This window comes from Gekko japonicus, unplaced genomic scaffold, assembly GCF_001447785.1.
Source record: "Gekko japonicus isolate JY-2015 unplaced genomic scaffold, Gekko_japonicus_V1.1 scaffold641, whole genome shotgun sequence".
Classification (NCBI taxonomy): domain Eukaryota; kingdom Metazoa; phylum Chordata; class Lepidosauria; order Squamata; family Gekkonidae; genus Gekko; species Gekko japonicus.
Window position 1 is genome coordinate 465,918 of NW_015177027.1, and position 11,249 is coordinate 477,166.

The following is an 11,249-nucleotide window of genomic DNA, read 5'->3' on the forward strand; positions in this document are numbered from 1 at the left end:
GCTCTTCTGTCCTCTACCTGGATCAGGCCTCTTTCCTGCTACGTGGTGCCTCTGCCTGGACCTCTTGGCTTCTACATGGTTTCTCTGCCCTCTACCTGGTCCAGGCCTCTTGCCCTCTATATGGTTCCTCTACCTGGTCCGGGCCTCTCGCCCGCCACAGTGTTTCTCTGCCCTCTACCCAGTCCAGGTCTCTTGCCATCCATATGGTTCCTCTACCCTCTATCTGGTCCATGCCTCTCACCCGCCCCAGTGTTCCTCTGCCCTCTACCCAGTCCAGATCTCTTGCCATCCATATGGTTCCTCTACCTGGTCCAAGCCTCTCACCCTCGACATGGTTCCTCTAAACTCTACCTGGTCCAGGCCTCTTGCCTTCCACATGGTTCCTCTGCCTTCACCCTGGTCCAGTTCTCTTGCTCTCCACAGGATTCCTCTACCTGGTCCAGGCCTCTTGCCATCAACATGGTTCCTCTACCCTCTACTTGGTCCATGCTTGTTGCCTTCTACATGATTCCTCTGTCCTCTGTCCAGCCTCTCGCCCTCAACATGGTTCCTCTACCTTCTACTTGGTCCATGCCTCTTACCCTCTACATGGTTCCCCTGGTCTCAACAACACCCAGGCCTCTTGAATTCTAAACTTTGCGCCTTTACCCAGTGACACTTTCTAACAACATAACCTATTCTAAGTCAGTTTTGGATTTGTACCTCCCTTCTCCATGCACTTGGGATACCTAATATTATGTCGTTTGGCACGGTCTATTATTATGTCATTAATTCTGCGCTTCTACTGTTGCATTTAAAAGCTATTAAAGGTATATACGTTCATGCAATGACCCTATGGTTTCTTGCTAGTACTCTGAAGGATTCAGGGGGGGAGGGGTTGCTCCCACTTAGAGTTTGCAGGGAGGGACCCGAAACCCAAATCCCCCTACCCCGCGCCGAGAATTGTACACCTTTTCATTTCCGCTGTAGCTGGAGGTACAAATGAGTCAGGAGGTTTCCTTCTGGCCCCTCTGCGGTTGAGCTGACCATCCTGCGCAGAGCATAAGGGAAGGCGTTTGTAACGAGTGGTGCAAAGACATCAAATGGAATGGAGCGGGGGTTTCCGTGTGCGCACATCAGACACGGAGAGGGCAGCCTGAGGTTTTGCACATGCTGCCTCTTTGCCTTTGAGCTGCCCAGCAAGTCATATTTGATAGACAGCCACTTCCTGCCCCCAAGAACGCAGGACTCTGCTTCAGCTGCAGATAAGCCAGAATGCGCTCCTCGGCCGCCTGAAGTCAAGCAAAGGTAAGACATTTTGACCATATAGACATGGTGAATGTAGTTTATGCATTTGCCTTGGAACCGAGATATTGTTGTTGTTCAGTCGCACAGTCGAGTCCGACTCTTCGCGACCCCATGGACCAGCTCCCGCCAGGCCCTCCTGTCTTCCGCTGTCCTCTGAAGTTGGCTCAATTTCATGTTCGTTGCATCAATGACACTGTCCAACCATCTCATCCTTTGCCGTCCCCGTCTCCTTTGACCTTCAATCTTTCCCAGCATCAGGGTCTTCTCCAGTGAGTGCTCCCTTCTCATTTGGTGGCCAAAGTATTTGAGCTTCAGCTTCAGTATCTGGCCTTCCAGGGAACAGTCAGGGTTGGTTTCTTTTAGGATTGACTGATTTGATCTTCTTGCAGTCCAAGGGACTCTCAAGAGTAACCGAGAGATACAGGGCTACTAACCTCCCAGTGGGGCCTGAGAATCTCCCAGTATTACCACTCATCTCCAGACAACAGGGATCAGTTCCCCTGGAGGAAATGGCTGCTTTGGAGGGTGGACTCCAAGAAGAGAAGAGGAGATTGGGTTTATACCCCACCCTTCACTACCCAAAGGAGTCTCAGAGCAGCTTACAAACTCCTTTCCCTTTCCCTTCCCCACAACAGACACCCGGTGAGGTAGGTGAGGCTGAGAGAGCTCTTTCGAGGACTGCTCCTGAGAGAACAGCTCTGAAAGAACTTGTGACTGACCCAAGGTCATATTAAGGATAGGATTTAGGGGGCAGGTCCTGGGAAGGGCAGGGTCTGGTGAGGAGGAGGAGGAGGAGGATTTACACCCCACCCTTCACTTGGCATCTCAAAGTGACTTACAATCTCCTTTCTCTCCCCACAACAGACACCTGTGAGGTAGGTGGGGCTGAGAGAGCTCTCTCGAGGACTGCTGTTGAGAGAACAGCTCTGAAAGAACTTGTAACTGACCCAAGGTCACACCAGCAGCTGCATGCAGAGGAGTGGGGAATCGAACCCAGTTCCCCCAGATTAGAGTCTGCCGCTCTTAACCACTACACTAAACTGGCTCTCAAGGCATACCCCACTGAGTTCCCTCGTCTACCCAATCTTGCCCTCCCCAGGCTCTACCCCTAGATCTCCAGGAACTTCTTTACCCAAAGTTGGCAACCATAGGAAGACAAGCGGGGAAGAGGTGTTTGTCATGACATACTCCCAGCTCATAGACAGAGATTCTCAAGTTGGTCAGCTTTAAATTACCCGGGAAACGGGAACAAATGGTCGGCTCAGGTCTTGTTGCGCTGGCTGTCCCCAGTTCCGTCTCCTCCTCATGGCTTTAGACAAGTCCAGGTTTAATTGACTTGCAAAAAAAAAAAAATGTCCGGGAGAGGGGGAGTGGCATGTGTTGCCTCTGCAGGCAGGTCCCCTTAGAAGTTCAGTAAGTTGAAAAGAGGGTCCCACTTTAAAAAAAAAATATGCCAACCCTCCTCAAGCAAAAAGTACGATAATACAGTGCTGTTGACAGAAACACTCTTAATTCCCCTCTACCCAGGGCTTTTTTTTGTAGAAAAAGCCCAGCAGGAACTCATTAGCATAATAGGCCACACCCCTGATTGCACCGCTCATTGGCATATCAGGCCACACCCCCATGTTACCAGAAGTGTGCTCATCCAGCCACACCCACCTTTTGCTTCTTATTCTGTTTACCTTGTTTGTTGTCAAAACCCAGGGCTTTTTTATAGCAGGAATTCCTTTGCATTTTAGGCCACATACCTCTAATGTAGCCAATCCTAATGAGTTTCTGATGTTGGGTGTGGCCTATTATGCTAATGAGTTCCTACTGGGCATGGCCAACTTGGAAGCCAGCCAGAACTCCGTTCCTGTGCGTTCCTGCCCAAAAATAGCCCTGCCTGTACCCCATTTCTCCCTGAATACCAAAGATCCATTTCTTTTCCTCTTTTTAGGAATCTGGAGTCAGGTCTTAATCAATTCGGTTTTGTGCAAAGAGGAATTCAAAGGGAGGAGGAGCAGGGAGGGAGGTTCTGAAAGAATTCAGAATTTCGTTCTGTAGATACTCTGAGGCAGACAGTATCTGGCCGAACCTTCCTGTCCTCCTGCTAGAGCACCACCTGGTGGTGTGTAAAAACAACTGCAAGGGCTGAAGTTAATGTAAATCTGGAAATCAAACAGAAATGTAAGAGAAACCCATCTCTTAAAAGAGAATGAGAAGACTCAAAAGAGCCAGTTTGGTGTAGTGGTTAGCAGTGTTCCCTCTAAGCTGAGTTTGTGTGAGCTAGCCCATTGTTTCTCCGGCTCACACATTTTTGTCTTAGCTCGGGAAGAATGGCTCCAGTGCAGGCTAATTTATGCCGCCAAATCGCTGGCTCAGAACTTTAATGCCGGTAGCTCGCAAAGCAGAATTCTTGCTCAGCTTAGAGGGAACATTGGTGGTTAGGAGCGCAAACTCTAACCTGGGAGAACCAGGTTTGATTCCCCACTCCTCTACATGCAGCTGCTGGTGTGACCTTGGGTCAGTCACAAGTTCTTTCAGAGCTGTTCTCTCAAGGGCGGTCTTCGAGCTCTCCCAGCCCCACGTAGGGTGTCTGTTGTGGGGAAGGGGAAGGGGAAGGAGATTGTAGGCCACTCCGAGACTCCAAGTAAAGCGCAGGGTATAAATCTAATCTTCTTCTTCGACTATATTATTTAAAAAAGTGAATTTCGGGGGGGGGGGAATTCCCTCCCCATTACAACACTACAATAAACCCTTGTTTTCTGGCCAACTGGCCACCCTGCCAGTTGGATGTGGGCAGAACAGTGGCATCCACTCCCCCCACTGCAGAGCCCCGGGCATGCCTCGGTCCTCAGGCATTAGTAGGCACCCCTCTTTATATCAGCGGAAGAGACAGATCTGCACTCGCTAATCTCTTTAGAAGCGTCCTTCTCTGGGAAAAGAACAGGGAAGGCCGCACTGCTTTCCCGAGTTCCTTTAGCTATCAAGGACTCTCCAGATCAAAGTAACAGCTTCTCAACCTCCCTGCCCCGTTGATTAAATGGAAACTGCAGAGATCTGTCTCTGCGGCTTCTCGTGAAGCTGAACAGGAGCGGCGAGTGTCATTATGTGCCCTGAACTGACAAAGCAGCGATGGCTTATAAATCCCAAGCAATAAAAGCAAAGCCCTCCAGCTTCCGTGTAATACAATAGTCTCTCTCCCTGGGCCTGCTCCGTTTACTCCTGGCTGAATTCTGTCAGGCAGCATCTCATAAGCAAACAGCCCTCCGCACCCCTCGAGCTTTTAAAAAGTCAGTTAAAACTGCACCCCGAGACCTGTATAAATGATGATGCTTAAGCAGAGTTGCATTGATATTTTTTTTCTGTCCTCCCTGGGCATATCTAATTTGGGTGCTGCTAATCACAGGAAGGAGCGAAGAGAGATGCAGGAGACTAGAACTTCAGCCCCTGGAAATCCTGCTCACTGGCTTCAGAGATATTGCTTGCAAAAACATGTTTCGCAATCATGGGGGCTAGAAACTTGGAGGGGGGTTTAAAGTGAATACTGGGATTCTTAGGATGCTGAATTCTTGCCCCAAGTTCCATGCTTTCTGCGCATTGTGAAATGCAAACAGCCAGGGTGACATGCACAGTTGTACACCACGTCAGGGCTGGTTTCAGGTTTCGTGGGGCCCTGGACAGAGAGTTCCCAGGGGCACTCTTCTAGAAGAAGAAGAAGAGATTGGATTTATACCCCTCCCTTCACTACCTGAAGGAGTCTCAGAGTGGCTTACAATCTAGTCGTCTCAGTTCTCGCTTCAGCTGCCGCAACTCCTGGGTATACCAGGGTGCCCGCCTAAGACGAGTCCGGAGAGGACGCCTGGGTGCGATCTCGTCGATGGCTGTGGAGAGCCGGACATGCCAGTCCTCCACTAGTTCATCTAACGAGCCGCCGGGGGGTCTAATATCCCGCGGAGACCTCTGGAGCCACAACGGGTCCATCTGGGCTTGCGGGCGAGCATAAATCTGCTCTCCCCCTACTAAGGGTCGGGGTGGAACCTTCAGATGGGCCTTTAGGGCCAGGTGGTCGGACCATGGCACTGCCTCAGCAGTAATCTGACCCACCTCCACCCCCCACTGCAAAGCTCAAATCGAGCGTGTGACCGGCCCGATGCGTGGGGGCCGAAACAAACTGCGAGAGCCCCAGCGCCGCCATGGATGACACTAGGTCCGTAGCCGTCTGGTAAGGAGGTGACAGGATCGCCTCTCACCTCATTGGCCATCATTCTGTTGGCCTCCAACTCAGTACATCCAGTTTTGCCTGGTGGACTGTTGTCTCTCTGGAACAGAGAGGAGGACGAGGAGCAGAGCGACGGGTGTGTGTGTGTGTGTGACTGTTCTGAAAGGATTGCGTTTTGCCCAGGCCCATAGCTACAGTGGGGCATCTCAGGGCTAGGCCCCCTGCCCTACTGGCAAGGCCCCACAACTTTCCATCCAGCCCAAGTTCCCCAAGTGGTGGCAGGTCACGGAAGGAGCTGGGTGTTCCTTTAATTCAATTAGCCAGTGCCCCCTATGGGCCTGGTTTTGCCTTCCATTGAATCAGGGCCAGTTGCAGGGGTTGTCGGGGGGGGTGGGCAGAGACTTCCAGGGCGCCCTTCCCCTTCTCTGCCCACTGATGATGAAGATGAAGGAAGAAGAAGAAGAAGAAGAAGAAGAAGAAGAAGAAGAAGAAGAAGAAGAAGAAGAAGAAGAAGAAAAGGAGGAGGAGGAGGAGGAGGAGGAGGAGGATTATTTATACCCGACCCTTCACTCAGAGTCTCAGAGCGGCTTACAATCTCCTTTACCTTCCCCTCCCCACAACAGACACTCCTCTTGAGAGAATAGCTCTGAAAGGACCTGTGACTGACCCAAGGTCACACCAGCAGCAGCATGTGGAAGAGTGGGGAATCAAACCCGGTTCTCCCAGATTAGAGTCCATGCTCCTAACCACTGTTTCTCCAGGGGAACTGATCTCTGTAGTCTGGAGATGAGCTGCAATTCCAGGGGATCCCCAGGTCCCACCTGGAGGCTGGCATCCCTAACTGGCCTCCACCCTTCGAGCTCATCTTCAGTCAGCTCCACGCTTCCTCATGACCAACTCTCCAGCCTCCTGGTTTTTAAATGAGGGTTCCAAGTTTTCCCCGGCAACTCGATAGAGGGAGGAAAAACTCTTCCCCCAATGAAGAGAATACCCAGTGGGGCTTTTGAACAAGCCGCCTGTCATGTAAGCAGCCTCCAGGTGGGCCCCCTGAGGTGTCAGCCGCTTAGAACATTTTTGACGAGCGGCGCCAAACAAGAAGGCTTTCTTCACCTGCAAGGCCTCACGTGGGAATGCCGTGAACGTCATTCGGCTCGAATGCAGAAGACGGCCAATTTAAAAATTCAATCTGCCTTCTAGCCCTTGTAGGGTAAAGTTTTACATTTGAATTAGGGGCCGTGGGGATGCTCCATCGTCTGGTAGTTCCAGCCCCCCGTGCTGTGAGGTTGGCCCATACGAGATCTAGGGCGTTTTCGGTGGCGGCTCCTTCCTGGTGGAATGAGCTCCCGGAGGAGATCCGGGCCCTGCGGGACCTAGTGCAGTTCCGCAGGGCCTGCAAGACGGAGCTCTTCCACCAGGCTTTTGGGTAGGAGCCGCCACCACCACCACCATCGCTACACCAACTCCGCTGTATCGTCCATCGACCAGAACCTATGGAGGTCGATTAGTCTGTTTGCGCTGGGACGCTTTCATTATTAAGATCATAGGCAGCAAATAATCGCCGAGCATTTTGTAAATGGTATAGATTGTATAGACTGAAGCACCAGTTTTTATTGTATTTAAAATTATTTTATTGTTTTAGTATTTGTATGTTGTTGTTAGCCGCCCTGAGCCACTGGGTAGGGCAGGATAGAAATCTCATAATAAATAAATAAATAAAAATAAAATAAATATAAAAAACAAAAACAAAAACGTTTCCATTGTCACCTGTGCGACAGCCTTGGAGATTTGCTTGGAATACCTGCTTGGAGATTTGTTCAGAAATGCTGCCTCGAGAAGGGGGCGTCTTCCCCACAGTGGATGCATGCGCCCCCCCATTCTGTATTGAGCCAAGCTAAGAAACCAAAAAACAAAACACCCTCCTGACCTGGAAAGTCCAGGCAAGCCCAATGTTGTCAGCAGGGGTCATTTCGTAGAAAAAGAGGCGCAGGAGCTCATTTGCATAACTCATCTGCATAACTCATTTGCATATGCCACACACCCTGACAAAGTGCCCATGAAGAAGATCGCGCAGGGAACCCAGGCATGTTTAAAATGCCTTTCTTCCCCTTCCCCAGATGGGGAAGGGAAAGAAAGGCATTTAAATCCCCCTCCCCACTTCCCCAAGTTTCTCCGCAAAAGTGGAGAGGCTCAGGGGGGAAAGGGGGCACGTCTGCCTGCCTGCCCTTCCCTTCCCCAGTCAACTCGCTGTGGTGGGGCTGGCTGGAGAAGTGAAGGGAAGGGAAGGGCAGGTGGGCAGGCAAGCATGCCTGGGTTCCCTACTCCTGGCCTTGTTACTCCCACTGTAACAGGCCGGAATGACCCCCCGGCCAGAGTAACCCCGGGGTTACTCTGGCCTAGCCCGGAGTAACCCCTGCCGGGCCAGGCCAGAGTAACCCCGGGGGTTAATCCAGACCGGAGGGGTTACTCTGGCCGGCCCAGATTAACCCCCCAGGCCAGATGTGTGCAGAGTTCTAAGACTGAAGTCAATCAGCTTTCTCTTTTAACTTACCTGTCTGTCTCTGCTCTACCATTTCTTTCTTTCTTTCTTTCTTTCTTTCTTTCTTTCTGCCTGCCTGCCTGCCTGCCTGCCTGCCTGCCTGCCTGCCTGCCTGCCTGCCTTCTTCTGTCAGCTCAGAAGAAGGCAGGCAGAGAAGAAGGCAGGCGAGAGCCGCGCTTGGAGCACAGCGGTTCTTGAAATCTTTGGGGATGGGGTCCTGGGAGGATTGGCAACTCTGGGTAGGGAAATTCCTGGAAATTTGAGGGCTGGGGGCTGGGGAAGGCGGGGTTTGGGGGAGAGGAGGTGAGCTCAGCAGGGTAAAATGCCCTGCAGTCCATCCCCCAAAGCAGCCGTTTTCTCCAGGGGGACCAATCTTTGTAGCCTGGGGATCATTTGTAATTCTTGGAGGTGCCGTATGGATGGGGATATATAATGATTTTTTAATTCAGATTATTCATATACTTATATCTTTCTGGTTTTATGGAGATTTTATTAGGATTTAATAAGAGCCTATTAAGTGGTAGGGCCTCTCTTTTGTAGGTTAAGAGTATCTTTTTAGCTGATGCTAGCAGACAAGAAAACAACGTTATTTTGCTCGTACGGCAGAAGATAGGAGCTGCCGTGGCTCAAGTGGTTAAGACGCTGAGCTGCAGGCTGTGGAAGGTCAGTAGTTCAGCAGTTCGAGACCCGGGTGCCGCATGATGGAGTGAGCACCCATCTCTAGTTCCAGCTCCTGCCAACCTAGCAGTTCGAAAGCAAGAAATTGCAAGTAGATAAATAGGTACCACTTCAGTGGGAAGGTCACAGCATTCCGTGCGCCTTGGTGTTTAGTCATGCCGGCCACATGACCACGGAAACGTTTTCGGACAGCGCTGGCTCTTCTGCTTTGAAACGGAGAGTCGGATTCGACTGGCTTTCGAGCAAGGGAACCTTTACCTTTACCTTTTTACAGCAGAAGATAGGTTTTTCAGTAGAGGTATTTGCTTGAAGTATAAAGTTCATGGTTTTAGTTGTTTGGGGTAAAACTCTGCAGCAAGGGGCTTTAGTTTCGTATCAGGAAAAAAATACTTTTTGTTTGGGTACGAAGAATCCTTGAGGTATTATTATTAAGGGTGAGGTTAAATAAACATTTAGGATATCATGTAGGCACTCCTTTTTCTGTATCTGACCAATGAGTGAATTATTACTCGGATGATGTTCTGTGATTTTGTGACCAACTATGAATCCTGAATGTTATCTTCTTAGCTATGTTATTCTGGGTACAAAATCCCATGTACTTCCTTATTGTGCTCAAAAGGCAGCCAATTTTTGATAGGCTTGTTTGGCCTGTTTTCAGGTGTTTTTAACTGCAATCAGGGGTCATTTCGTAGAAAAAGAGGTGCAGGAGCTCATTAGCATAACTTATTTGCAAATGCCACACCCCCTGAATTCACTGGGCGTGTGTCAGAAGGCAACACCCACTGCTCAGGCTCCACTGGACTGTTTTGGATGGCTAGCTGTTTGGGGGGGGGGACATGCAGATCTGTCCTCGCAGAGGAAAGAGAGCTTGTACCTGAATAAAACTTGGTCTTAAAGTTGCCACTGAACTTTTTTGGGCTGGGGGGCCGGGTGCAGCTCTGCAACTTACCTGGCTGCTTCTTGCTCTGACTGAGGGCTGCTGGGAGCAGGGGGTGGGGCTTGTTGCATGCTCCCGCCCCCTGGGCTCTTTACTGCTGGAGCTCCGCTCCTGTGCACTCCTGCAGGAAATGACCCCTGACTGCAATTAAAATCAAGGAACAATCCTCCTCATTTTCACTTCTCTTTTTGGCTAGAAATCTATTTATACAACAGAGGTCTCTATGCCCCACCTGGAGATTTGCAATTCTTGCTTCTGCATGGGTCAGCTGTGAGAATAGGTAGCGTACCAGCTTCCAGAATGGGGCCTCCCAGAATTACAACTAACCTCTAGGCCAGAGGTGTCAAACGCATTTGTGACAAGGGCCGGATCTGACAGAAATGTCACTTTGCCGGGCCAGACCGTGTGTGCCGTAAAATGCAACACGAGGTACCAGAGATATAAACTTTATAAAGATGATTTCAGATGCCAAATGGCAATAAGCTTGATTGGATTAGGTGTGATATGCAGAAGGGTAGTAGGCGTGGAGATATCATCACTGGTAATGGGACAGGAAACCTAGATTTCAGTTTGGTCCAGGAGGATTTAGTCCAGGAGGATGCAAAGAATAAATGGACATAAGTCTGAAGAAGTGAGCAGTGACTTACGAAAGCTCATACCTTGCCACAAATTTTGCTACTGGACTCTTACTCTTTCTACACCTATAAGAAACCACAACATTAAAAAACCAGTGGGATGACATTTTAACCTTCCAGGGCATTCAGTTGCTGACCTAAGAGTAATAGTACTCTTACAAAGGCATTTCAAGGGAAGATTAGAAAAAAGAGAGTCTGATGAATTGCAACTGATAATGGAGTTCAATGCATCCTCCGGGGCTGAACTGAAACCTAGCTTTCTTCTCATTACCAATGGCTGCTATTATCATTTGGCATCTGAAATCACTTCACTCTCCAAGATATAGGGACAAATGGACTCACATTCTAGCTGTATCTGAAGAAATGAGCAGAGACGCCTGAAAGATCCTGCCCTGCCACAAATTTTATTAGTCACTAAGGTGCTACTGGACTCTTGCTCCCTTCCACTAATAAAGATTGCAAGCTGTGCTGTTAGATTTTGTAGTGTATTCAAAACTGCCTTGAATGCATGATATGTTGTGAAACATCTAATTGAAATGTAATGTAAAGCTTCATCCTGGGCTAGGATCCAAATCCATCCAATCGTGTTACTAGCCCAGGAAACACCTAACCAATCACCTTCTAGTGATCTTCGAGTGGTCATCTGTGCATTCACACCAATGGGTTTAGTGCGCCTGCGCTGACCTGACCGGTGCTGTAGCAAGCTATGTTTCAAAGGATTTTCGCGCGGGTCCCACTGAGCATGCGCAGGAACCCCAGCGAGCATGCCCAGAGGGACGGGCGCGGACATCCCGCCAGTTCCTTCAAAGCACCGCCGCCAATCAACACCTATCAAAAAATTCAGGAGCTGACAGCAGAGGGGAAGGAGGGCGGGTGGTGTGAATGCACAGATGACCACTCGAAGATCACCAGTTACTGGTAAGCAACCTGTTTATCTTCTTCGTGGTCTCTGTGCTTCACACCAATGGGAGA

The 11,249-nt window shown here is 49.9% G+C and overlaps 1 protein-coding gene across 1 annotated transcript in view; it reads left to right on the forward strand.

Annotated features, from left to right (window-relative positions):
- LOC107124383 (hyaluronan synthase 1-like) overlaps positions 1-11,249 on the forward strand; it is a 28,469-nt gene that overhangs the window by 8,746 nt on the left and 8,474 nt on the right. The window lies entirely within an intron of this gene.